General features: G+C 39.6%; 1 long non-coding RNA gene across 2 annotated transcripts in view; it reads left to right on the plus strand.

Moving 5' to 3' along the window:
* The window catches only part of LOC116421753, a 57,347-nt gene that overhangs the window by 9,919 nt on the left and 20,209 nt on the right, over window positions 1-27,219 (plus strand). The gene's annotated exons all lie outside the window — the stretch shown is intronic.

The raw sequence follows: 27,219 nt of genomic DNA on the forward strand, positions 1-27,219 counted from the left end.
GTAAATTGCCAGAGATTTGTTGGACTTCAGAAAATGAAGTCCCTGGTCCTTCCTTGGCCACATTTTTGAAAGGAAAAGCATAGAGTTCAGTCAGTCTTCACAGGATGCGTTTGGGTTCAGCTTATTGAAGCCTTTTGTGCTGTTTATGGACCATTTCTGCATGTAAAACAGGAAATTAGAGTACTAAAAATGACTAACGGGCCAAATTAGTCTGTTTTCATCCTCACAGAATCCCCCCAAGGCCAAATTAACTGTGACCCAAAGGGTCAGCTCAGGAGCCAGGGAGCCGTCTTGGAGCCAGGCTGGGGGAAAAGGGTCCCTCCCACCTCCCAGGACTAGGAACCCATGCTCTGTTTCCTCTGAAAATACAGAAGGATGGGTAACCCCTCCCTTCCCATGGAAGCTCATTCAGGGATACTCCACCCAGTGCACAAATACAGTGAGTGCCTTCAGAGCTTTATCTTAAGCCCTTTGGTCAACTACATTCAACTTTATTCAATAAACATTTATTTGTTTCTTCTATACACAAGGCTCTTTCTGGGCCCATTCTGAGTTTCTAGGCATCTAGAAAATGGGGGCATGGAGATGAAGTACAGGGCACTAATACAGTGGCCTTTGGGAAGAAAGTGAACATAGAAATGAGAGCAAATGTAAAACCTCCTCCTTCTCTTCCCTTCTCCTTTCAGCAAGTGCAGGGATAATGATCATCATAACAACACTCATTTATAGGACATCAGTTTACAGATTAGTCATCTCATGGCAACCTTTCAAAATAAATAATACAAATATTATTACCACATTTACAAATAAGGGAAACTGAGGCCCAGAGAGATGAAGTAGTTTGTCAACACTCACACAATTTGTAATCCTTGAAGCTGAGATGGAAAGTCTGGACTGCTTACTCATTGAGCACCCATTCATTCCTTTTCTCTCAACCCCTACCCCAAATCCTATTGATAGGGAAATCCTAATATAAACTCCTTGAGGGCTAGAGACAATTTTATGTTTTATCTTTGTATCTGTAAGACTTAGCACATAGTAGACTTTTGTTGAAACTGGAAATTTTAAAAAATCATATAGATGGGAGGGAATTGTTCCACAACAAAAGGATTCTTCACTTTGCAAAAAGATTCCTTTAGAAATTCACTTGTGTTTGTTTATAGTTCTTTGAACACTAGAAAGTCTTAACAGCTCTAAAATGGTGGTGTAGAATTTTAGATCTTAGAGAAAACCAGAGAATCAGCCTTGTTCTGTCAGGCTCTAGTACTGACTTTACTACTCAAGCAGCAGGTAGTCTCCCTTTCACCTCAGTTTCTTCATCTGTATAATGAGAACAAAAACATCTGCCCCTCTTACCTCACAGGTTTATTGTGAAGATCAACCGAGAGAATATGTTGGAGATCACTTTGATGAATAAGAAGCATTCACAGATCATAGCACTTATAGCCAGAAAGACAGTGTCAAAGGGGCTAAGCCTTCACACAGATGGGTTATGGTCATAGTTTATTGTTATTAAGAAAGCTTCAATTTGTAGCACTTCAATTTGGCAGAACTCTTCAGGAAAATTAGACCCTTTGTTTTTATTTCTCAACTCCTGCCTCAGATTGCATTTCCCTCTTTCTTTCTTGCTCTTGTTTTTGTTCTCTTTCCCTTCCCCCCATTCCCTCCATGCTTTCTGAACATACCTATTTCTCAATAACCATCTCCTTGGCTCACTGGTGAGCAAGAGAAGGTTGATGTCTATAGTAATATTTATTGTGTAGAATGTGCAGAGTACCAATAATTCACTGCAGTTACTTCTCCTAATGAGTAAAGACAAATACCATAACATGGATCAGCCATGATGCGCCCAACAGAATAAAAAAATATGCAAAATAACATAAAAATTCACTTTGCATTAGTGGTACACATATATCACGAAAGATTAAGGAAATTAGAGCTTTTTCTTATGAGGCTAGGGTGAAATCTGTCATGGTGGTACTAATACAAGGACCTCCAGGAGAGAAATAAATCCCAGTTCTTCAGCAAAACTGGGAATGACTTACAAGAGCTGAACTGGTAGCTTGAGAATCTGGGTCAAAATAACATAGGGTAATAGACTGTCCCCAGTCTTAGAGATCATTTAATTCAACTTTTTAATTTTACTGATGACGTTAAAAAAAGAGAGAGAGAGAGACACTAAGAAGAATGACTAAACCAAAATAATGAAAATTATAAATGGCAGAACTAAGATTGAAATCCTTGCCTTTTGATTCCAAATATGAGTTTTTCTGACAGGAAAGTGTGAAAAGATAAGGTATTCTTTCTTTCTGTTCTTTTGTAATTATTTTTCCACTAACCATCCAGAGAGGCAGGTTATAACAAAATAATTGCTCCCATTTTGCAGATGAGGCAACTGAGATATTGAGCAGTTAAGGCTCTTTAGGAATATAACATATTTATTAAGTATTTGGGAGCAAGCTTAAGCCCAGGTTTCATCTTCTGATTCCAGGTCCAGAACTCTTTCATTTGTGCTACATTTCTTTATTTGATCAAAGCAAGTTTCACCTTGGTAGTATCTGAAACCTCTTATTTTACCTGTGGAATTACAAACTTCTCCAGGAAGAAAACCGTGTTTTACCTAAGTCTGTAGCTTTTTCATTCATTACCTGCCTGGTATAGGGTCCCACACAGAGTTAGTGACTCATTGAACATTTGATCATTAAAGACTCTGTTTGGTGTTTAAAAAAAAATATATTCCCTTTAGAAGGATCCCAGCTGCTGGCTCGCCAGGGGAGCTTCCCATATTGGCAGCAAAGATGGGGAGAAGCAGAAGATTCACAGGACTCCAAGGAGAGGACCCCAGAAATGGGAGGCACAGTCAAGATGCCAGAATCCTTCTCCTTTGAATTCCCACCCATGGGTATCTGGCAGCCTGCTGTTCTGCAAGATTGTTATTCAGATAGATGGATCATTGTGTGTGTGTGTGTGTGTGTGTGTGTGTGAAAGGAACACAGAGAAAAGAAGCAGAGGGAAACAAAAAAGAAGAGAGCAAAAGAAAGGGGAAAGAAATAGGTTGAAAAGTGAATCAGAGAAAAGAATAACAGCTTTCATTTGCACAATGTTTTAGGGTTTACCAAGTATTTTCATGACAGAAGAAAGCAACTAGCTTATAAGATAGAGTGAAGTTTAGGATGGGCCTGCCTGCCTCCCTTTTAGGAGAAAGCTTAGCAAGGCCTGAAGCAAAAAGTAAGAGAAAAGGACATGGGATGGTGAACATACTTTCTCAGTTGGAGAAATACAACTTGATTTATCCATAAGACTTTTTGACAAATCCATTGGAATGGTTACTGAACCATGAGGTTTGCACATGACACACATTTAATAAATATTGAGTCAAATTGAAATAAAAGAAAAGGATTGACATCCTACCTCAAAGATACCCAATTTAAACCTTGGGTATAAGTGTTTGGGCATAGCTGGTCTTGTCTCTGTAGGAAATTAGGCAAGTAATCCCAAGACCCCCCAGCATCAACTCAATCATATTAAAACTAGAATGATACATGGGCCTGTTGTAGGATGTGTAGATTCCTTTGAGTTGGAAACTTGGAAATTCAAGTGACAAGCTGAAGATTTGCAAATAGAAAGCCCAGAAAGCCAAGCTGAGCATTACCCAAATCCAAGGTCAGTCCCAACTAGCCAATGGAATCTAGATTCCACCATGTTTAGACCACAATTAATATGGATGAAGATAGCCTGAATATCTATCTTCTCCAAATGAGACTTCTCATGAGCAGAACATCTTCTCTAGATTCTACACTCTCATCCCAATCTGTCTAAGAAGACTTTTCCTGGGAAGCCAAAGTCAAGCAGGATTATGCATCAGTCCTGCCAAGGTCAGACATGAGCAATCCCACAGTAGGAGACACATGGCCAAATTCAGGGAACAAGGAACAGACATGAGTCAGGAATTGGGCAACAAGCAAAAAGAGATAGATTGCGGTCAGTGACCTATCTGGCTCTAGGCCTTCCTCTCATGTTAACCCTGGCCAATCTTCAGAACTCTGGGAAGGGGTCCAAGCTAGAGCTAGAGCCCATGACTAGGCCAAGAGACGGAGTTTGGAGACCAGATCAGGGGCAATATTTGCCTTGGGTCCAGGCACAGATATCAAGATGACGAATCTAGGTCAGAAACTAGACTGAAGCTCCTCTGTAAAGTGAGGCTGCTTCTGTCCATGGACCTTTTATCCTTGGCTTCCTTCAAAGGAGTGGCATCCTACCACAATGCCCGAGTAAAGCCAGAAGACTCAACACTGAGACCACCTTCCTTTTTGAATGCTCATGTTTAATCCAGGTAGATCATCCTTTGGGATTTCTCTTGGGAACAAGTGAGGGAAAATATTATGAAAATTCGTTTCAGGATTCCTGATTGAATACAAATGGATATTAATTTTAATTTCAATATTTCAAGGACCAAGTTTTCATCAGTATCTTGTCTTCTTTCACAACAATGGGCCCTAAACTCTTAGACTTCATGAATTGCAAAAAAAAAAAAAAAATCATCTGCTGACTAACTTTCTGGAGATGAGCTCTCTAAACTTAGCTAAGCTAGTCCTTGGCTGGAAGATAACATAGTTGGGTGCCAAATCCCTCTCAAAGCCTTTCCATCTTGGATTGCCTTACCAGAGCTTGGTTGACACCATCATAGTATTCAGAAAGACTAGATTATCTCCATACTGTGATAAGGCATTGGAGAAGGACCCTAGCAGTGAGTTTTCAATTTCTTCTGAGGCCATTCTGTAAGAAAGCACTTCTGCCTCCTGCCTCTGCCAAAGCTCTTTGACTAACAGAGATGACAATTCCTTAATCCAAACCATTTCTATTCAAGCATATTTTCATAGCTCAATTCAATACGGGACAAATTGTTCTGTGTGCACCCAGTCTCATATCTTAGTGAAGACCCTCATTGGCTGCCCATCAACATAAACTTGAATTACACAGTATCTGTATCATCCATGGTGGTTCTTCTTTGTTATGAGTCTTTTCATCTATAAAATGAGAAGACTAGGCAAAAAGGATCCTTAAAAGTCCTTCCAGCACTAATATTCTATGGTACTCTGCATTTCTAACCTTATCCTCTACTTTTCCCTGTCTTTTAGCACTCATAGTGTCAGAGAGAAGGCTCAGTCAATGTTGAGTAATCAAGGAGTTATTCAGCTCTAATTAATAAAGGGTTAATGCCTGTATTTTAAATGTTCCCAACTACTCCAGTTTAGAGTGACCTTTCCCTTCTTTGGCTCCCTATCACACAATTAGTAGGAGCCACAAGATAGACTGCAGATAAAATACATTACCTTCCCCTTTGGGCTAGAACCAGGAGCCAGAGTTTCTTTTGTTTCCTGAGAACCACCTAGCCCAGACTTTGAATCACAGTAGGTGTTCAACAAATTCATGAATAATTACAACATGAACCAAGTTGGGAATTCCCTGCAGTCCTGGAAAAGCTACAATGCCTTTTGCTTCCAAACCCTGGCAGAGAGAGCATGTGGGGGAGGAAGAGGCAAGGCAGACCTAGTTAGGAACAGCACACCCAGCAGCTAATTCTAGGCCAAAGGGGAAGATGGATAAAAGTAAATGTATGAGTGAGCTCTTGAAGTAATGAAGTGAAAGTAATACTGATTGGCCTCATTTAGAACAGTTCAGAAATGGATTGCCACCACTGAATAGCAGAGAATCAACTGACAATCATCACCATGGCCCAGCAACCACGGCTACCTCCAACGGTCCATGGAGAGATGTAATGAGGGACCATTTAAGCTGGATCACTTAGGAAAGGTGAATTTTCTTTCCCTATAGTAAGTACCATAAAAAGGCAGGGAAAGATAGTACACAGAGAGTCACTGAGGTACACACACAGATAGCAAAATGCTTGTTATGAAATAAATTATTAAAATAACAAGCTTAGGAAGCTCTTTTCCAAACTGAATAAGATCGTGCCCTTTGTTGGACCCAAGTCTTAATTAAGCTTTAACTACCCCACTGAGTGACAGACTTCAAGGTGGGCAGCTCACTACTCTCTGTCCCTATGTAGCAAAGGGCAACTAATACAAAATTCCCCCCTTATATCAGACTGCAAGGGCATCAGACTTGAGGCTTGGGTTCTTTGAAGTATGTGACGAGGCATCCAACAGTTTGCTTAGAACCTCATTAGATGCCATTCCTGCTGCAACTGTTTGCTATTAGGCAAAATATATATATAAACCGTGAATATGTTCTGTGCACATGTGTACAGTGTGTTCATGTCTTTTATCCTAGAAATGATGCTTAGGATGTAGGACAACTCTCTCCCCAGAATATATAATATATTAATCCAGAAGGAAGGCTTGAGAGAAATAAAGACATTGAGTCTAGATCTGAATTAGCTAGTAGTATTTTATTTGAAGAAATGTTGAACAGCTTGGCAAATATTTGATACCTTTGAGTTTGAACATAACCATCAAGTCAGAAGCCGGGTTGGTGTTTTCAGAGCCAAAGCAAATGCTACTTCTTGAGACCCTCTCTTCTTTTGTCTCCCTTCTCAGCGATGTATCAGGTTATTATAATCTGCTTTGTAGGCAACCTCATGTTATGTGCTGAGACATAATTACAGTAGGCTGCCTGATGGAATTGTCTGTGACACACACATAGCCTGATTCATCAGCCCTGAATCTGAGGAAGAGGTCTCCAGGGTGGAGGGGGAGGTAGGACAGATCACACGTGCATCTTTATCTACATGTAGATAAAGATAGACAGAGAGATATTTGTGTATCTATGTGCATGTGTGTATATGTACCTTTATGTATATATATATGTATGTGTGTGTCTATACACAGACACATACACATTTATCCTCTTTACATTCCTCAATCCCATTCAAAGTTTAAAACAAGTGTTTTCAGTTTCTGACTGATGAAAGAGGTCAGAATGTCAGGGGTAGAAACTGCAGGATGGACATCTAGTTTGGCCCCTGATGAATAGTTTGTCTGTTATCATGTAGCCTTCTTGTGTGTCCTTCCAGAGCCAGTGTGTTGATTTACTTCCCCTTGCAAACAGACACTTACCCTCAAGGAATGAGTTATGTCTGCTGATGATTTAATTTATCGTATAATTGAGTCAATTATAGATCCTCTGGGAAGAGAACAGGGTGGTAACTCATTTAGGTGGGCTGGTAAATTCTTTGCCTTTATTTTCAAGACTGAATTAAATCATCATTCTAAGCCCTGACTTTGTTTATCATACACAGCACTATTTTGATACATCTCTTGGACCCTTACCATGTTCTATTTTGTACTTTGTTTATTTCTCTCCCTGTCTCATTTGTCCAACTAGACTACATGATCTTTGAGGACTATATATATATATATATATATATAGGACATTCATTTTTATATTCTTAGCACCTAGTGAAATATTCTGCCCATAGTAGGTATGTTCCCTTGAAGCACTTAATGATGAAATACATGCTATTGTGTACTAGAAAGGCATATGAAAATAGAGGACCTTATGTCTTTTAAATGTGACATGCATTGATACAAAGGAATTGCCTCCATAGAACCTGATATCTCTGCATATGTATTTCTGGCATACAGTTTTCTTGGATTCATTGGGAAGAAATAACTGAATATAAGTTAGCTAGTAGGAGAAGAACCTCACAGCATTTTTCCTTTCCATTAGGAAGATTAAAGGAAAATTTTCAAATGGTATTTTGGTGACTGATACAACTGATTTTATATTGGGTTTTGCTAGATTATTTTTTCTATACAGAAAAAATAAATTAATATAAAACCTCATCAAATGAAGCCATTCAAGTCACTAACTATGACTGTGTTCATGTGTCCCACAAGCTTTTGGGCATCTTTATTCACTAATGCTTTGAGGATGAGGGATGAACCTTGTACTTTCGGCAGTGACCTCTGTGCAAAACTTTGTAGATGTCTCCACGAGATGGCAGTAGAATCTTTGAAATCTCCCAATCTGAGCCTTAACCTAGCATTTACTCAAAAAAAAAAAAAAAAAAAAAAAAAAAAATACAGAAAAGGATGGCGGTCCAACAACTGCTGAGTCCCGGAATCTTAAACCTTAGACCAGAGACAGAAGTGGCTTTATTTGGGACCATGAACCAGGGCGGTGTCAGCTGTGCCTGGAACATTCTGTCTCAGAATCTGGGTTTCTGAGACTGGCTCGGGGAAAGAGCTCACTAACACCGTTGTTTGGTTGTAAATCAGTCTCTCCTCCAGTTAATCAGCGCTACTAATTCCCCACCACCCCAAAGCTCTCATCTTCCCCAGTGTCACTGCCTCATGCTGTTCCAGACAGTAAGGATGCTGATTGGCTCCTGCTGAAGTTAAAAAAGAAAGGAAAGAAAGGAAAGAAAGGAAAGAAAGGAAGAAAGAAAGAAAGAAACAAAAGAAAGAAAGAAAGAAAGAAAGAAAGAAAGAAAGGAAAGAAAGAAAGGAAAGAAAGAAAGAAAGAAAGAAAGAAAGAAAGAAAGAAAGAAAGAAAGAAAGAAAGAAAGAAAGAAAGAAAGAAAGAAAGAAAGAAAGAAAGAAAAGAGAGAAAGAAAAAAGAAAGGGTGGGGAGAAAGGAAATTAAGTCGCCTAGGAACAAACAGCAAGAAAGGGAAAGTCTGAGAGGGGTATGGTGGGGTCTCTGGCGCTTGGCCCCAGGGTTTCATTCATCCATCCATTCATTTGGACACTTATTATATATGTACTGTGATAAAGCTCTGTGATGAGTACCAGATAAAACATAAAGATAAATAAAATAGGGTCCTCCCTAGGTCTTTGGGTGTCAAGACTAGTATTTCAGTTCAAATAGTAGTTAATAAGTTTTCACTGAATGGTTAGATGGAGGAATCTACTTGTAACTGATCACCTAGCATCTGGAATATACTAGAACCTCAAAGGGAATCAATTGTGCTGCTGGGGAGAAAATATGGCATCTCTTAGAACCTGGCTTCTAGTCCTAGATCTGCCACTAACTTGGCCTGTGGAACCTTCTCCAGACTTTGGGTTTCTCCTCTGTAAGATAAGGTGCCTGGAAACTATCTCTAGTCTTTGCCAGCTGTAAGGCTGCATTATTCTGTTTCTGCAATGAAAGGCCCACCCAAGTTGGTGGCCAGACCTTAGAGCCAAGGAAAGGCAGTGAGAGGTTCTGGGGCGGCTTTTCTTTTCCTTCTTTCTCTCTGTTCCTAAGGTGCTCTTGAATCAATCACATCCACTACCAATCACCTCTCACCCATATAAACTCTATCTATGTCTCTATGTCACTCCTACTCTTAGGGACTTAGATGATTTAATAAGCCTAATAGTCATTGACAGTTATTTCCCCCAAATAAGTCCCTTTTTCTTGATGGTTCACATCAACCGTTGGGACAATCAAGGATTTCTCCAACCATCCATCTAGCCATTGGGTGAAAACTTATTACTACAGTAAGATCTGCTTTGGGATAGGTACATGGGAGAAGACTAAATTTAGTTTATTCAACCAAGAGGGGGCAGACAGCCCCAAGATAACAACAATGCAGTTGAAAGAGAACTGGACTGGATTTCAGAAGACCCCAGTTCCAGCTCTGTTGCTTACTGTTGATGTGATGTGAATGAAGCAAGTCAGAGGCTACTTAGGTTGGAAGAGACATTGATACAGATCATCTCAGTCAAATCCCTTAATTTGCAGATGAGGAATGTGGGATCTGGAAAAGTAAGATCTTGCCCAAGGTTACCTATGCAGCTAATGAGAGAGAGCTAATGTAAGTTTGGGCTCTGGGTTCTTTTTATTATAGCACACTTCTTTGAACTCTTTATGCATTTTAATTTTCTCACACATAAGATAACATCTAGGATCCTCTCTACCTCTTTCATTCTGTGCATCAAGGTCAAATTTGGGTGAAGAAAGAAAAAGATGAGCAAACGGGATAGAGAGACAAGGAGAAGAAAAAAGGACAAAGAAAGCAACGGTTCTTTTTGTTGTTTCATTTTAGGAAAAAAAATATGAAAGTATCTCAAAGAGAAAGTTGTAAAATTCACCAGTAAAAATAGACTCAGGGCCTGTGTCTATTAAAAGTGCATCTGGCTTCTGGTGTGTGAACACTACTAGCTATGAGGTCCTGGAAGTCCAGATCTAGCCCATCAAATGTGTTCTCTTGAACCAGCCCTCACCTGCCCAACTGCTAGGCAGTTCATCTATGGACTGCTCAAAAAGACTGAGAGGCTAAGTATGAAACAGGAAAATAGATATTACTTTGGCAGATCATGGGCAGGGAAATAAGAACAAGCACCCTGACTGTGAGAGAGAGAAGGCAGGGGCCTTACTCCTTTGCTTCAGTGGCCCTCTTTCCTCCCAATATTTGGATCCCTGGGTCCAGTCAAGAAGCCTAAAATTTCAATTTGGGTGAAGCCTATTAATTTACTTTGAAATTCAGCGAGTTGTTAAAAATTTCAGTATAAATGACATTAGTATATTGGTCTCCTCTCACAAAAGAGACCTGTCCTAAGAACACTGGGAATAGGAGACAGGTAGTGAGGAGAAATAGGAAGGTGAGAAAAGGGTTAAAGGCTGAAACAAGCTTCTCCAGCTTCCAAATTTTGGAAATCAGGCATTTAGACAGTACTTAGGAGAAGCAACTTGGGGCAACACCCTAACTAAAACAAGGTGACTACCAAAATCTCACCTTTAACTTCATTTGAAAGATGGATCATCTCTGACCTCAAGAAAACCGATATTGGGAAGCAAGTAGAAGAGGATATCTCTGAAACCAAATGTAGAGGATCACAGGACTTAAGTTGCTTACCTCTTTGGGTTTCAGTTTCTTCATTTATAAACGAAATTCCCTCCAGCTCTAAATCTTAGGATTTTATGATCTTTTGACCCTGGCAATGCCATCTCCTCCCCATTCTTTGTTTTTTGTTCTATGATTTCTGACAGTTGGGACCTCCATGCTCCTAAACTCAGTAATCTAATCCATCTCTTGTCCCCAGCTGACAAGCACCTAAAACTAAGCAGACAAAGCAGGTCTCAATTTCTAGGGAAAAGTGCCTCACTTCCTTTTTTCTAAAAGTTTCTTCTAAAGTTTCACCACCTTCAGCTCTGTATTCTGAAGTCACTTTCTGAAGCCTGATCTCAAGCCCTTGAGTTTTTTTTTTTTTTCCATTGCTCTATCTCTGAAGATGTCAAGGATAAGCCATGCATGGAGAGTCAAAGAAAAGGTGGTGGGAAATAGCACCAAACTCAGCTTCTAGAATGTCTGGATCCAGGTAGTGATCCCTGTGCTACCTGCCTTTCATAATTGTTGAAGGAACATGAAGGACCACAGAGACGGAGACTATCATTGTCATGGATGTTGGCCACATGAGTAGAAAACCTCCTGAAAAATAAGGAGCCATGTGAACTGTTGAGTCCTAGCTGGAACCGGAAAATCATTTATCCAGTACCCCATTCTGAAGAGTAATCCTCTCCATATGTGTTTCATTTGGGACAATGTACTTCCCCTCTCTTGTCTTTTAATTCCCATCTATAAAATGAAGAGATTGGACTAGATGATCCCTAAGGAATTCACACACACACACACACACACACACACACACACACACATACACACACTAATGTTCTCCCTCCTTGTTGATGTAAAGAGGAAACTGAGGCCAGAAGAGTAAAAATGACATGTTCAAGGTTGCCCAGATAGTAAAGAGGGAGGGCTCAGACCAGAACCCAGTTTTCTTAACTTGAAGTTCAATAAGGTCATCCTTTACATATATCTTACTGACTCCTGAAAATGATCCCCAAGGTTCTCTCAACCTTCAAGTCTAAAACCAAGACATGGCTCTACAAAAATGCATTTGTCCTTGCAAGAAGCAGTATCAGATCCAAAAAACCCCAGTTTTTTTCTACAGCCTCTAGGCTCCAGACAGTGAAAGCATATTTGGGGGATTGGGAGGAGGGAAGGGGGAACTTCTCATTTCTGGCTCCAGTGCCCTCATCTTTTATTGAATAGCAAAGTAAATATTTAAATAAAAAGTAGTGTAAACTGCTGGCAGGTATGTGCCATACTAACTAGTCAGCATTTGCTTTTAAATAATTAAAAGTCAACATGCAAGTACAACGTTCTTTTCAATGAAGAATATAAGCGGCCATTGGGGGAAGGGGGCGTTTTGGTAATCATAAAGATATATGAATAGAAGAAAGTCCCTGGTCTGGGAGACCCCTAGGTTCTTAGCCTTTGGGCTCCCAAGGTTGAAATTATTTATACTTGGCTGCTAAATTGACAGTACTTTTAGCCAGGAGGGTGTGTAGGAAAGAAAATCTTGATTTCCTTTGAATTATGCATAGTGGAAGTGTCAGGATAGCTTTGATGGCATTTAATTAAATATTTGGCAGCATTTAATTAATTAAATATTTAAACCTTAAATACCAAATAGGATGTGACTTAGTAGACATTAGTTATATTTCAATAGCCATTAGCCATTCAATAGTTTTCAGATCAGCTCCCCCCTGCCCTCCTCTACAACTAAGGGAGATCTTAAGTAGTAATTTAAAGAGCCTCATTAATTAGTTAATAACTGAAGCTACCCTTGGGTTCTGTTGCCCAGAGCTTATCAGTCAGTCAAACCTGGATAGATGAATGTCTCAGAGCTAGAATGGACCTCAGAGATTTCTTTAGTCTAAAACCAAGCCATTTTACAGATGAGGAAAGTGATTGGGAAAGTGTATTGCCCGAGTACACAAAAGAATTATTGCCCTAGGTATCAGAGAGGAAGAAAAGCAGAACAGAAAAAACTGGAGAAGAGTACTAAGCGATATATAATGAAGTACCTAACTTGAAAATGTAGTCTCTCTCCATGGTGGACGAGATCAGAGAGGAGGCATCTGTGGAAGGGAATGATCAAAGCAAAAAGGACTTTGTAAATGATCTGGCACTTAAAGAACTGATTTATTTGGAAGAGTGATGAGGAGAGGGAAAGGCATTCTAAGTGAAGCCAATAGGTGGGAAGGTAGATGCTGTATTATGTTTCCTGTAAAGGACAGTAATAGACCAGTCTGGTTAGAGTGGGAAATGTTATATGCCTGGAAACCATGTCTTATGAAGACCAATTGAAAGCACAGGAGAGAAGACTTAAGGAAAGCAGAATCATTATCTTCCTTTTAATTAAATTTATTTATTTGGTACGTGCTTAGCTGATCTGTAGAAAAGGAAAAATTGGGATTCTAATTCTGCCTTCTGCAACAAACAGAAATTAAAGGGAGGAAGATTTGGAGGCTTCCATATATTAAGGACCTTCCTAACAACTTAACATGTCCAGATATGGTTGGGTTCTCTCAAATAGATCTGGATTCCCTATTACTAGAATTCTTCCAGGAGAACCTGGGGGACCAGCTGCCAGGGATTCCCCAGAGGGTGGGGTATTCTTCATCAAATATAGGCTAGACAAGATGGTCTCTGAGGTTCTTTCCTACACTGAGATTATACAATTGAACAAATAGGGTGGTCCTAAGTAGAAGAAGCTGGATTCACTGTGGGAGGTAAGAGGAAATCTGAAAAGGTGTGTAATGTGATGAAATGCTGTTAATGGTCTGGCAATGTTATGAAGGGTGGAGTATAGTCAAAGTCAGCAAAACTTGACTCCGCCACCCTTCGCTTCCCCTGTGCCCTTTCTGTTTTGTGCAGCACACTTAATTCTTCTTTTAAGTAATCTTTTCTTTCTTTAGCATCACTTTTCCCCTATCAAAACCTGCTCAAAAATCTAGTCTCTGACACTGTAACTGCTCCCCTTTGCTAACTAAGAACCTTAGTTTCCTCATCTGTAAAATGAGGGGGTAAAATGAATTATGACCTCCAAAGTCCATTCCAGCTGTAACATTCAGTGAATTTATGATTCTAGGTCCATAGACTAAGAGGGCTTCCCTGAGCTATAGAACTGGAGACTGGTGGATGGGTGGGGGCAACAATTCCAGGGCCTTCCTCTCCTCAGCAGCTGCCCAGAGCAGCTGCCCTGAGCAGCTGTTAAACACACAAACCCACCAAACAACCTAGAGATTGTTTGGTTTTATTTTTTAATTTTTTTTACATTTGTTTGCCACGCTATACAGTTGACAGTGTGGAAATTCAGGGTTGAAAAGCAAAACCCTTCTGCTCAATCCATCTTCCTGTGGCCAGAGCCAATTTAAGAAGTTATGACAAGGGTGGGCACAACCTACCAGTGCCCGATGGGCACAGCCTCCAGGAGGCCTGGCCATGGAGCAGAGTATCAAGAGTCTCCAGCTGCTTCTTCTCTCCTTCCTTCCTTCCTCCTCCCTCCACCTCCTCTTCTACTTCCTTCTCACCACATAGGAACAGAAAGACCCATAGGACAGCTGTCCTGTGTACTGGCCCTATGTCTCCTGGATACTGCATGCTAACTGACCACTCTTAAGAAGGCCACTATTTCTTTGTTTCTCTCCTCCATGGGGATTTCTCATACCACCCGAATTCCCAGTCTTCCTGAACCAGCCAGTTCCCCAGGCACGGCCATTCCAGTCCCTGTCCTCATTCCCATCACCCCCAGACCCTCTCTTCTTTGTCTCCTGGCTGTTTATAAATATGTATTGGACCTGAAAGATGGGGGGTAAAGCATTTGCTGTTCCCTTTTTTAAGGGAAAATTAAACATGACAAACTTAGTTATTCATGCAAACCATCAGCCTGTTATCTCTGATTATGCAGGATCCAAACTGTGAATATTTGAGTGGAGACAGCACTCATCAAAGGCTGCTGTCACAGGCGGCGGGCCTGCTCCTCCTAACCTAGCCTTACCTATTTTCCTTTGTACTCAGATTTCATCATCCACACCAGGCAGTTGGGGTGCCTCATACTGACAGTGCCTGTTCCCAGCAAACAGGCCTCTGTACAAGTGTATTTTAAAGGGATTAATTAACCTTGTGAGATTTGTGGGGAAAATCTCCACCTGGCTATCTATTGAATTAAAGCATCACTTCACCAGTGTATTTTAAGCTCACAGTGCAGAGCATATGGTATTTCAAAGAACAGAAGTTGAAAGTACAGTACATATTTATTCCTTCCACAGAGTGCATTAAAGGGGTTTAAGTATTTTATTAAAGCCTATATGTGTGTGTGTGTGTGTGTGTGTGTGTGTGTGTGTGTCTATGCATGTGTGTGTGTGAGAAATAAGCGGAAATATACTTCACGCATAGAAAAAATAAATTACACAGATTTATTTTCATCTCTCTGCCAACCTACCCCATAGCAACAGTGAAAATTTGGTCTATGTAAACTTGAGAAAACAAGAAATATTTTATCAAGTCATCTCAATTTATGGCTATTGCCAAAATTTACTCTCATGTTTGAATTGAGAAGTTTCCTCAGTTCCAGAGCTGCCAGTAAGGGAAAAGCGTGGGTGAGAGATGAGGAGGGCAAGAGCACAGGACAGGAAAGCCAGCAGCACCCCACTGCCCTGCCTCAGGGAGGGGACTCTCGGGGCTACGTCTGCATTCCAACCCAGAGCCCCATTCTGCAATGGGCTGGTGTCTGGCCTGAGGAAAGCTCCCCCGGTGGGGTGTTGGTTAACTTTCAGGAGAAGGCAGAAGAATGAACATCTGATCTCCACTGCTGCCTTTGAAAGTCTGTCCAAGGTTAGGGTCTCACATAGCACTGTGTGCATTGCTCAGGGTCCATTTCCTTTGCGGCTCCTTACAAGGACAGCCAAATGTTCAGTGTTGGGTTATTTCAGGGGACAGCTATTTCCAATCAATCAATCAGAGCATTTTAGAACTGGAAGGAATGCTCGAGATCATCTGGGCCAACCTTCTCATTTTACAAATGAGGGAGCTAAGTAAGTTCCAGAAGGTGAAGCAGCTTTCCCAGGATCACACAGGTAATCATTAGTAAGCCGGCATTTTTACTGGGATCTTTTTAGCTTCGAATTTAGTATTTTTTTCCTCCCACCAGATCATGAATTGATCATTAAGGGTTTATGGAATACCTACTACTCAATAGTGCCCAGCCTTGTTGCTAAGTGTTGTGAAGGCTACAAAACAAAGATTGTCCATGAGAGACACAAACTAGAATCACAGACTCTATGAGTTGCAGTGGTGTCAAAATGAAATAGAAATGGGTATCATACTACATAAGGATCCCTATGGATCTTACTTTTCACTTACTCTCAAAATGTAAGGTTATTGATATCTTAATGTATTTTTATTTATTTTATTAAATATTTCCCAAGTACATCTTAATCTATGGGGCTATATGTTTGAAACTTCTGTTCTAAGGAACTCCAAAGGACTTTGAATTTAAGATGCATCTGATCACAAATATCCTTTATAGTGTCACTCACAAGTGGAAATTAAGCCTTTCCTTGAAGACCTTTAGTGAGTGTCAACCTGCTCTTTTCCAAAGAACCATTAACATTTTTGGACAATTATAAGTTGATTCCTCTTACCATTAAAATTTTCTCTCTTCCAGACTACATGACAGTTCTTTTATATTATCCTCACATGGTCCTTCACTGTCTCTTCATGTTTTCCATTTTAGTAATAACCTTCCTAAAATGTGTTGCCCAATTCTTGATAAATCTTCTAGATGTGATCTGACCAGGACAAAGTACAGTGTAACTAATGCCTCCCTATTTCTAGACATTATACTTTTCTTAATGGGATTTGCATTGGCTTTTGTATTATGGATGGCCTTATCATATTGTTGTTGAATTTTCTGTAAAATATACAATCTTTTTGAAAATAGGCTAACAATTGATTTTTTGAGCCAAGACATGAGTTTACATTTATCATTATAAATTTTCATCTTATTATATTCAGTCCAAACTTTTAGTCTACTATAACCTTTTTCCATCCTGTCATCCAGAGGATCAGCTAAATCTGACAGCTTCTCTTCAAGTCCTTGATAAAAATACTAAAAAGCACAGATCTCTGGGGTGTTAAACTAGAGAACTGTTTCTAAGTTGACACCTAAACTGTTCCTTGTTTCCAAGTTAGGGACAGAATTATCACACATATGAAAAATAACATAACACTAAATAGTAAATTACAGCATACTAAACAGTAAGATATTAGTTATTCTATCCTTTGGAAAGAAGTGGGTTTTGAGGTAGGATCACCTTAGAATCACAAGCGAAGTCTTATATCCCTACCATTCCTAGCAAAGGCACCACAAATTCAAGGTGACATTGAAGGGTATCTCAATTCTCACAAATCCATACTTTATTTTGGCACTAAACAATTAATAAATCCTAGGACATCAATTCAACAAATAGTTTTTGAAGAGCTGATTCAGACAGTCAAATTGAAGTATAATAATTGGACCCAAATCTAATTGCTAGAGGAAGGCTGTGACCACTGCCAGCCATTGTCAGGAGGAAAAATATCTCTTCAAGATACAAAAACAAGTGGGTTCAAAATAACTTATTGATTGGATCTCTAAATAAGCATATATTTTTCTTGATAGCTTCTTCTTGATGGACTTCTGAGATGAAAACTATAGACTAGCACAGCCTACCATGTGAAGACCCAGCCAATTGTAATGTAATTAAGATCAAAACTGCTCAGAGACTAGGGAAAACATTAGGGCAGGGCAGATTGTTTAGAGAAGATAAATGTTATTGGTGGTGGGGAATATCAGAAAGCAAAGTATTTATAGGGTGGGATATATTCTATTTCTAGAATCCCAGTGGAGGGCCGTAATTTAGCAGTGGAATCCAATGGTTGGATTAGGAAGATTTTAAAATAATAGAAGGAGCACTAGATTTAGTTCCAGAGCCTCTAGATTAGATTCCTCTTCTGTGATTTACTATTCATGTGACTTTAGGTTTCTTTTGATTTCTGATTCCTCTTTTTTCCCTCTGGAAAATAAAGAGTCAGTCTCTCTCTCTTTCTCTCTCTCTCTCTTTCTCTCTCTCTCTCTCTCTCTCTGTTTCTGTATATGTGTGTGTGGCCATGGTAGTAGAGGACTGGGGAGAGATGAATGGTTTATATGAATTCTAAGGCTTCTTGCAAATCCTATATGGGATCCTCAGATTTTTCTGAGAATTAGCTGACACCCACCAGAAAGCCAGGATCACAAAGACAGCAGAAACTTAGAGATAGCCCTCAGATGGGGGGAGTTCTAAGGGCAGGAAGAAAAAACTAAAGGAGGGAAGGACATTAAACAGAGAACTCATTGGGCATTTATTAAATCTAGACTCTTTCTCTCTTTCTCCTCCCTTTCTTTTTCTACTTTTTGATCATAACAAACAATAACTCACCCGATTTTTAAGGGGTACCTACCTCTATCAATAGGTAGTACTATTACTTTCTATCAATCAATAAAGCAAAAACAAGATACAGTCAACCTTTGACACTTGGAATTTCTGAAGTTTTTCTTTAGCTTCTTCCTACCTCCCTTTGAATGGCTTTTCCACTTTCCCTGGGTTCCCCCTAAAAAGTTCCATTGCCCTCATCCTCACCTTCCTAAATTATTCTTTCTTTCATCCTTTTCATTCAAAACTTTACTCCTCCCCAGCTTTAGAGGAAAGTAACTTGATTGTCTGATTAAAGTAATCCATCTGAAATGGGAACAACTGTCATTAAGCTTAGCCCTCCTAGGAGGTATTTGCATGTTAAAATAGAGGCTTGTTAACTCAAGTGAATCACAGAATCAGAATTTTTAAGCTAAAAGGGAATCTTTGGTAGAATGAGTTGAAGATAAAGTTTCATGCCAAGGAGATCCTTTCTGTTCCCCTAGCCAACCCCTCTCTTAAGAAGAGCAGGAGTCAGCAATTTGGCAACCTACTTCTAAAAAGTTGCCAAGAAATTCTGCTCTTTTTTAGCAACCCTTTTTAGGTCTGGGCAGGTGGTGTTGAAGCTGTAAGTTAAAATGGGATCATAGGATCATAGGTTTAGAACTAGCAGGGATTTTAAAGGCCATCAAGTCCAACCCCTAACTGTTGTAGACAAGGAAATTGAGTTCCATCAAGGTTATAGGACATACTCAAGATTGTTCAATAGCAAAGCTCGGATTCTAGCCTAGATCCTTTCATTCAAAATCATGTGTTTTTTATTACATATGACACCGATATGGTAGTTATCTGCTTCTTTTAATTATATTTTCCACTCCCCGTCTCCCCAACCCATGTTCTTTATTGTATGGATTTGCCTTACCCTCCAATCTCTACAAAGTAGAAAAGAACTTGAACCTTGGGATTATGAGGGGAAATTCCAAGGTAAATAGGAACTTCAGGCAACTAATAAGTATTACTTATATATTAAGAATCAAGTGTGCCTCTATCCTTGTGTTAAACACCATGTAGGAGGACCAATCAAAAGACCTAGGATCAAATCCATGCATTTCTTACCACTGCCTATATGACCTTGGACAAATTCATTTGCTCACTCTAGATCAGAGTCTCCTCAATGGAGAGATTGAACTAAATAATCTCTTAAAGTCCCTTCCAGATCTAAATCTTGTGATTCCTAATGGATCATGTCCTGATAGAGTTCAGAGTCCAGTCAAAGAAATAAGACATACATAAACTTGCAAAGATAACTAATAAGATAAGGGCCAAGAGAGTGAGAAGGATAATAAATTTACTAGAAAGATTTCATTCAATGGTAAAACATTATGTAGTAATATTAATAGTGACATTAAGGGGGAAAACGAAGGCCAGCTACCCTACAACTTCAGGGAGATCTCATCACATTCTCTCTCCCCTTTGACAGTAAACATCAATGAAAATCAGATTAATTTAGAATTAATGATCTGAAATCTGACCTGAAATGGAGGATTGAGAAGGAATCTACCTTTCTTTCCATTCCATTGTCTCATCTCATTCCCTAAATTTAGGAGGATAATTCAATCTTCCTCCAGGAAACCTCCCACTCTACCCCACCCACCCACATACACCTCTCTCATTGTTTATCTTCTGACTCATTTTTGCACATATTCCTCAACTAATCTCCTACTAGATCCTGGAGGCCCAGGTAGACCACATTAACTTCTTCGTCAACGGCTTGATTTTGTAGCTGGGAAAACAGGTCATTCATTCACCTGGGAGTGAGAGGAGAGGAGACAGAGAAGAAAAAAGAATAAAGCTAGCATCTAATGAAAATCTTCATTTCTTCTTATCTCTCCTTATCTCTTCTTATTATTTCACGATAATAAAGGGGTGGGAGAAGCTTCTGTTGGCTTGGGTGGTGGTGGGGAATGACTTCATAAGAAAAGAGAATCTTTGGTTTCAGAAAGTTGGGAGCCCCCAGATCACTGAAATACTCATCAAAGAATCTTAAAATGTCAGTGCTGGAAGGAACTCAGGATTCACCTACTATAATCCCCTCATTTTAAAGAAACTACCACCCAGAGAGATAGGTGCTTGCCTTCCTTTTTTTTCCTTCTATTATCAGCTTCTTCAAATTTCTTCCTTTGTATGTGTAGGGGAAGGGGAGTTAGCAGAGAGGAGGCAGAGAAAGAGCCTGAAGTTTGTAGGAGAGCTTGACTAGGAAAAAAGATAACCAAATTATTGGTCGATGTTTTTTATTTATTTTTCTTTTAACTTTCTACTGCCAAGCTAGTGAGGTAGAAGCTATTTTAGAAGGGGTAATATTAGAAAAGTGTGTCCTGTTTCAGAAACAGACTTTGGGACATAAATGAACCAAAATTGGGCTCCTTGCCCAGAGACTAATCCAAACAAACCCACACAACTTCTATTGTCACTTGTGAGGCACTGACAGTCTACTGGGAAATCTGGAGATAGAACATGGATGTAGTTCAATTCTCCAGAAATAAGTTGTGAACATACAAGGGGCTTTAGTATCTTGAGGAAAGGAGAAGCAATGAGAATTACTAGCATTTCCTTTCCTTTGGTCAGTGATTCATCAATCAGCAAATTACTCCCTACTGTAAGGGAAGGAAAAAAAAGTCTTATGAAAGAGATTTCCACACCAGGGATGAAGATTAGCCTACAATTGCCCTGCCATAAAAATTGAGCTTTGGTGAAACATTTAAAGGACTCATTATGTTTGTGTTGATGAATCTCCAAAATTGCTGGCAGATTATAATCCCAGTCCTGTCTTTGTTCTAATGAAATGGATCCCCCATCGTGAGTGGCCAACACTGGAGGTTATTCCCTATGAAAGACAAGACAGAAGGCTGGGTTCTAGTTGGCTTTGCTACCAGCTCAGTGTGTGGCCTAAGGCAACTTATTGCTGGACCTCAGTTTTCTTTTCTATAAAATAATGGGCCAGATGTTCTCAAAGTACCCTACCAGCTCTGACATTCTTTGAATCTACCTCTGGTCTGGGGGAAGTCCAAAGCCAGAGCTCCCAAAAGGGAACAAAATGCTTTGAATTAAGATCTCTACTTCCAGTCCCACTCACCACACTGAAGTTGATCTCTTCAGCAGACAACATCACTTAGTAATTCAAGTGGGATGAGGATTTGAATTACCTGGAGTTTTTACTGCATTCCTTCATTTGAGCTGACTCAGCTATATCCTCTGTAAACCAATTTTTCCCTTAACTTAGTAAGGTCACATAAGCAGCTAGTATACAATTCAAATAACTACAGTGTCTCTCTATTGCAACTAGGATCAAATATAAAACTCTATAACTTGATCCCTTTCTATCTCTGCAGTCTTTTTACCTTATATCAGCTTCCCTTCCCCATCCATTCAACTAAGCTAGTATCTAATGATACTGACCATCTTATCATTCCCTTGTACAAGACAATACAACTCCCAACTCGATTCCTTTTCACTTTGTTTCCCTTGCCTAGAACTCTCCTCCTTCTCAATCTCTCCTTCCTAAATTCTCTTGCTTCCTTTAAGTCTCAACTAGTTTCTATCTTATCCACCTTAAAGCTAGTGCCTTTTGTTTGTTGATAGTTTTGTATAAAGCTCTTTGCATGTTATCTCCTCATTAGATTGTGAGCTCCAAGAAGGCCAAAACTGTTTTTTTGCCTTCCTTTGTATGTCCAGTGCTGAGCACAGTATCTAGCACATAAATAGGTAGGTGATTAATAATACTTTGAAATGGTTCAAAGTGCTGCACATGCCTAAATCTCAATGAAACATCACAATAGTGCTGTGAGGTAATTATTATGCCCATTTTACACATGAAGAAGCTGAGGCTCAGAAAGTGACATGACTTGCCTATAGACTCACATCTCCTAATATCAGAGGCAAGATTTGAACTACAGTCTCTCCTGATTCAAAGGTCCAAAGGTTCCCAATTCGTTTCTCTGCTTGAGAATACTCTATACTCTGTAATATGTACAGAAAAAGCAATGCTATAAATTCGGAGGATGACTCTTGTGGGCAAGAATTCTTGTTTTCTCTACCACCTGTAACACACTTTTTACCTAAAATGGACATCCAAAAGTCCAACATTCATTCAATAAGCATTTACCAAATGAATTGATGTGTGCAAAGCCCTGGGTTAGAAATATACAATTTATATGAGCTATATAGGGTCAGTTCCTGGAATTAGAGAACACAGCACCTAATAGGACAGTAATTAACATGAACAAAACAAGGGTTACTGGAGTTTCTGAATGAATAAATTAAATAAAAGCAACCAATACTTTAATAAGATTGTAGAGAGTCGGGGAGGGAGAAATAGAAAGTTCAGATAAGACATCCTTTTCTAAATTTTGAAGATTGAATTAACTAAAAACCATTCAACTGTTATGTCAAACTCTGTATTAGGGGCTGGAGATAACCACAAAAGTGAAACACTTCCCGCTCTATGTAAGTTTATATTCTACTAGAATAAATAAGATAGAAACAATGTGTCTGTATGTATACACACATACACACACAGAGATTAATCGGTAGATGTATGCATGAATGCACGTATATACACACATATACAGACATAGATGTGTACAACTACGTATACACAAGAGGTAACTCGCAGCAGATTAAATCTGGTCGGAGGACAGATGGCGGATGAGTCGGAGTTTTGGGTTGTTTCTCCAACTCGGTCCAACCATCCTCAACTTCTCTCGCGTTGCGCCCGCCCACTCCCATTTCCACTAAGACCTGAGCATCATACCCAGAGTGACGCCAGAACTACTTCTCAAGCCGGACCCTACCCAGCTCAGCGCGGCAAAGATGGGGAGCGGGACCTAGGGCTGCACGGCAGAGAGCGGTGGAGCCTGAGCCCGTAGGCTTAGAGCAGGATGGCGCAAAAACGGGAAAGCCCCAATTCCCTAGCTCTTGGGTCCAAAGTCTCTTTGGCAGGGGCTCGAGGTGAGCAGGATGGAGTGGGGGCGGGGGGGTGTCCTAAAATATGATCTGGAGGCGGGGCCTTTATGTTTTAAATTGGAGGAACCGGGTTTGGAAAGGTTGGGCCCTTAGGGCGGGATTTTCGCACCACGTGGGTAAACAAGGCGCACGTGGAGAAGGCTGGTCCTGAGGCTTCCGGGCCCTCAGGGAAAGCGGAAAGCCAGGTATAAAGACCTGGGCTCCTTTGAACAGGTAACGAGTGGGAAGAGAAAGTAACGAATGGGAGGGGAATTAATTTAGCCCCTTCTGTGACTTTTGTTCTATCAGATTTCGGGTCTTCCTAATGTGGTGGGAAGAGCCTTCGACTAAAAAGTAGAATTGTATTCTAGTCCTGATTCTTTTATATGAATTGCCTACGAGACATTGATCTAATCGTTTTCATCTGTGGACCTGTTTTTCTAAGCTTACTTCTATGAAATGGTTTGTTCTTCATCTGTCAAAGAATAGATTTGAATTAAATGACTTGCTGAACTTGGTTTCCCAAGTACTGTACTCCTATCTCTGTTTCTTCTCCCCACCCCAATCCTCAGCTTTATTTTTTAACTTAATATCTTCTTAAAATTAATATCCTTTTACATTATCTTCATTTCTAATTTATTTTAATAGTATTTTATTTTTTCAAGTACATGCAAAGATAGTTTTCAACATTCATCTTTGCAAAACCTTGTGTTGCAAATTTTTCTTCCTCTTTCCCTCCCCTCCCCAAGATAGTAAGCAATCTGATATAGGCTAAACATGTGCAGTTATTTTAAACATTTCCATATTCCTCATGCTGTGCAAGAAAAATCAGATCAAAAGGGGAAAAACATGAGAAAGAAAAAATAAGCAAGTAAATATTAACAACAAACAAAAATAGATGAAACTACTATGCTTTGATCCACATTCAGTTTCATTGTTGTCTCTCTCTGGATGCACTTAACATCACAAGTCTATTGGAATTGCTTTGAATCACCTCATTGTTGAAAAGAGCCAAGTCCATCACAGTTGATCATCACATAATCTTGTTATTGTGTACAATGTTTTCTTGGTTCTGTTCACTTCACTTAGCATCAATTCATGTAATTTTTAACAGGCTTTTCTGAAATCAGCCTGCTCATCATTTCTTATAGAACAATAATATTGCACAACATTCATATACCATAATTTATTCAGCTATTCCCCAACTGATAGGCATCCATTCAATTGCCAATTCCTCCCCACTTCAAAAAGGGCTACTATAAACACCCCCATACATGTGGGTCCTTCCTTTTCCCTCTTCTATGATCTCTTTGGGATATAGACTCAGTAGAGCCCCTGCCAGATCAAAGAATATGCACAGTTTGATATCCTTTGAGCATAGTTTCCAAATTTCCAAATTTTTCCTCCTCCTCCTCCTCCTCCTCCTCTTCCTTCTCCTTTTTCTCCTTCTTCTTCTTTCTCCTCCTCCTTTTTTGCAAATAATTCCTGAAATAAGTATCTTTAGCCCTTACTGTTCAGACTTGTATTTCCAGCTGACTGCTGGATGTCTATAGTAGATTATTCCCACCAGACTTCAGACTTAAACACATCTAAAATCAAACTCATATTCTCTCTCAACTCAGTTTCTCCTCCTCTTTCAGTTTCTGTGGCACCACATTTCCCTTACGTACTCAAGTCTAAAAAAACCTAATTGTTGATTCTCTTCTCAGCCTACACCCAGCTCTAGTCCTCAGTCATCACCAATTCCTGTGAATGATTTTGTCTCTTAACCTCCATCCTTCCCCTAGTAGAATGTAAGCTCCTTAAAGGGCAGGAATCATTTTGTCTTGATTTTTTTAGCACCTAGACAGATAACTTATGCACAATTATCAATGAATAAATGTTGAAGTTTATTGTTGATTGACATCATTTTACTGCTCTACTCAAAATTCTTCAAAAACTCCTTATTACACTTAAGTCTCTCCACAATCTAGTGTCAACCTATATTTTCAACCTTAAGTCAGTCTAATTCCCCTCAAACTCTACAGCTTTCCTCACAACTTCAAGCCAGGCATTTTAATTCCTCATTCCCCAACAAATTCTTTCGTTCTGCCTTGATGCCTTTGCTCACACCATAGCTAATGAATGCATAGATTAACATCCCTCACATCTCCACCTGTTGAAATCTTAAGCCATTTTTCCAAACATGGCTTGAATACCATCTCTTTTCTGAAGCTTTCACACAAAAGGGCAAAAATGATCTTGACCTCATATTAACTCCTAGCACTTCATTCACCACTCTCATATTAATTGTCATGTTTTATCTCATCTTATAGCTATGTGCTTCACTTGTTATTCCCAAGCTAGATTTTATGCTCCTTAAGGACAAGGTCCATGCATTGTTGATCTTCATATTTCCTTCAGTGCCTAGCCCAGGATACCTCATATCGTTGGAACTCAACAGATGTCTGTTGAATGAGAAAATGAATAAATGAGAGAATTGTCCTAGATAAGTGGTTCTCAAAGTGTGATCCAGAGAATCCTGGTGTGTGTGTGTGTGTGGGGGGGGGGGGGGGTCTTTGAAATTCTTTCTCCAGAGGGTCTACAAATTCAAAGTTAGTTTTTATTTCTAATGTGGTAGATATTTACAAATATAACCCACATGAACAAAAACTCTTTGGATAGATCCTCAATAACTTAATAGTATAAAGATACTGAGAGCAAAAGTTTGAGAACTACTATCCTAAATGCCTTCTTGAGTGCATTCCAACTCTAACTTTCTAGTATTATTCTAAATTCTATATAATAGAACGATAAAATTTTAAATCTGGAGAGGATCTTTATTATTCTTATTATACTATATACTTATATGTAGAGTCAATTGTAAGACTTTCCTATTGTCTCCTCCTTAGTATATCATCAATGATATACTAAGCCTATTATTATATTATGTGAGTCTTTAACAATTTTTTTCAGATGAATTGTTACTACTTTCCCAGAGCTAACTTAGTACCCAAGTCTCATTTTTCTAAATTCTGTCTGGCCCAGCCATCCTCTTCCTCATTCTCAAATTCAAATAGTTCTTTCATTCAAGCCCACATGGCCCAAGGATCTGTTCACCAGAGCAAATGTAACAGATGCAGTCTCTGCCCTCCAGATGTTACTGTCAGTTTATGCAAGATTTTCAGCCAAGCCAAGTTGTTTGGGTCTGATCTGGGGGCCTCCTGTTAGCATTTTGGTCACATGTAGGGAAAACAAAGAAATCCAAAGATTCGTATTCCCACTGCTAACGCCAATGGCAACAGGTGGGTGCTTTTTAGTGACATGGGAGAAATGGCCGAACAGAAGGGCATTATGCAGATTCCAAGGATCATACCAACATTCAATGCTCAATTAAGACAGGAAATAACACGTCCCAAAGTGAACATGCTTGGGGGCCGTTTCTCAGTCTGTGTTGCTAGTCCTCGATTTTGAAGGTTCTACTTCTTGGTAAAATGCCAAATTCATGCCAGTCCAATCTGTCTCCCTAATGCATATGCCTGTGGGTAAGAATATTGTTCACACATATAGGTAGACACTTCTCTCAGAAAACCCAGTCACCAAAAATTGAAATCTATAAAACAAGTAGTCTCATCACTCAGAGCTGTAAAGGACTTTCCCATTTGGTGGAGGAAGAAGCCCAAAGAAGAGTAACTCCCTACACAGTGAGTTAGGGCAAGGCCAGGATCAAACTGGTAGTATCTTGACTCCCAGGGTGGTACTTTTCTCCTATAGCTGCAGTAGCATATTTCAAGCTAGATGGGATTTTAAAGGTTATCTCCCTCTCACTTCATCTTATAGAAAAAGAAACCAAAGCCCCAGAGAGGTCATAAGTCATTCTAATCCAGGTGGTTGCTGTGATTTGTCCTCTAAGAGAACCAATGATATCACAATATTGAAGTAGAGGGACTATGTATTTGACCATAGCCAATCAGTCCAACATGAGCTCAGAAGGCTCTAGCACAA

This window comes from Sarcophilus harrisii, chromosome 2 (assembly GCF_902635505.1).
Source record: "Sarcophilus harrisii chromosome 2, mSarHar1.11, whole genome shotgun sequence".
Taxonomy (NCBI): Eukaryota; Metazoa; Chordata; class Mammalia; order Dasyuromorphia; family Dasyuridae; genus Sarcophilus; species Sarcophilus harrisii.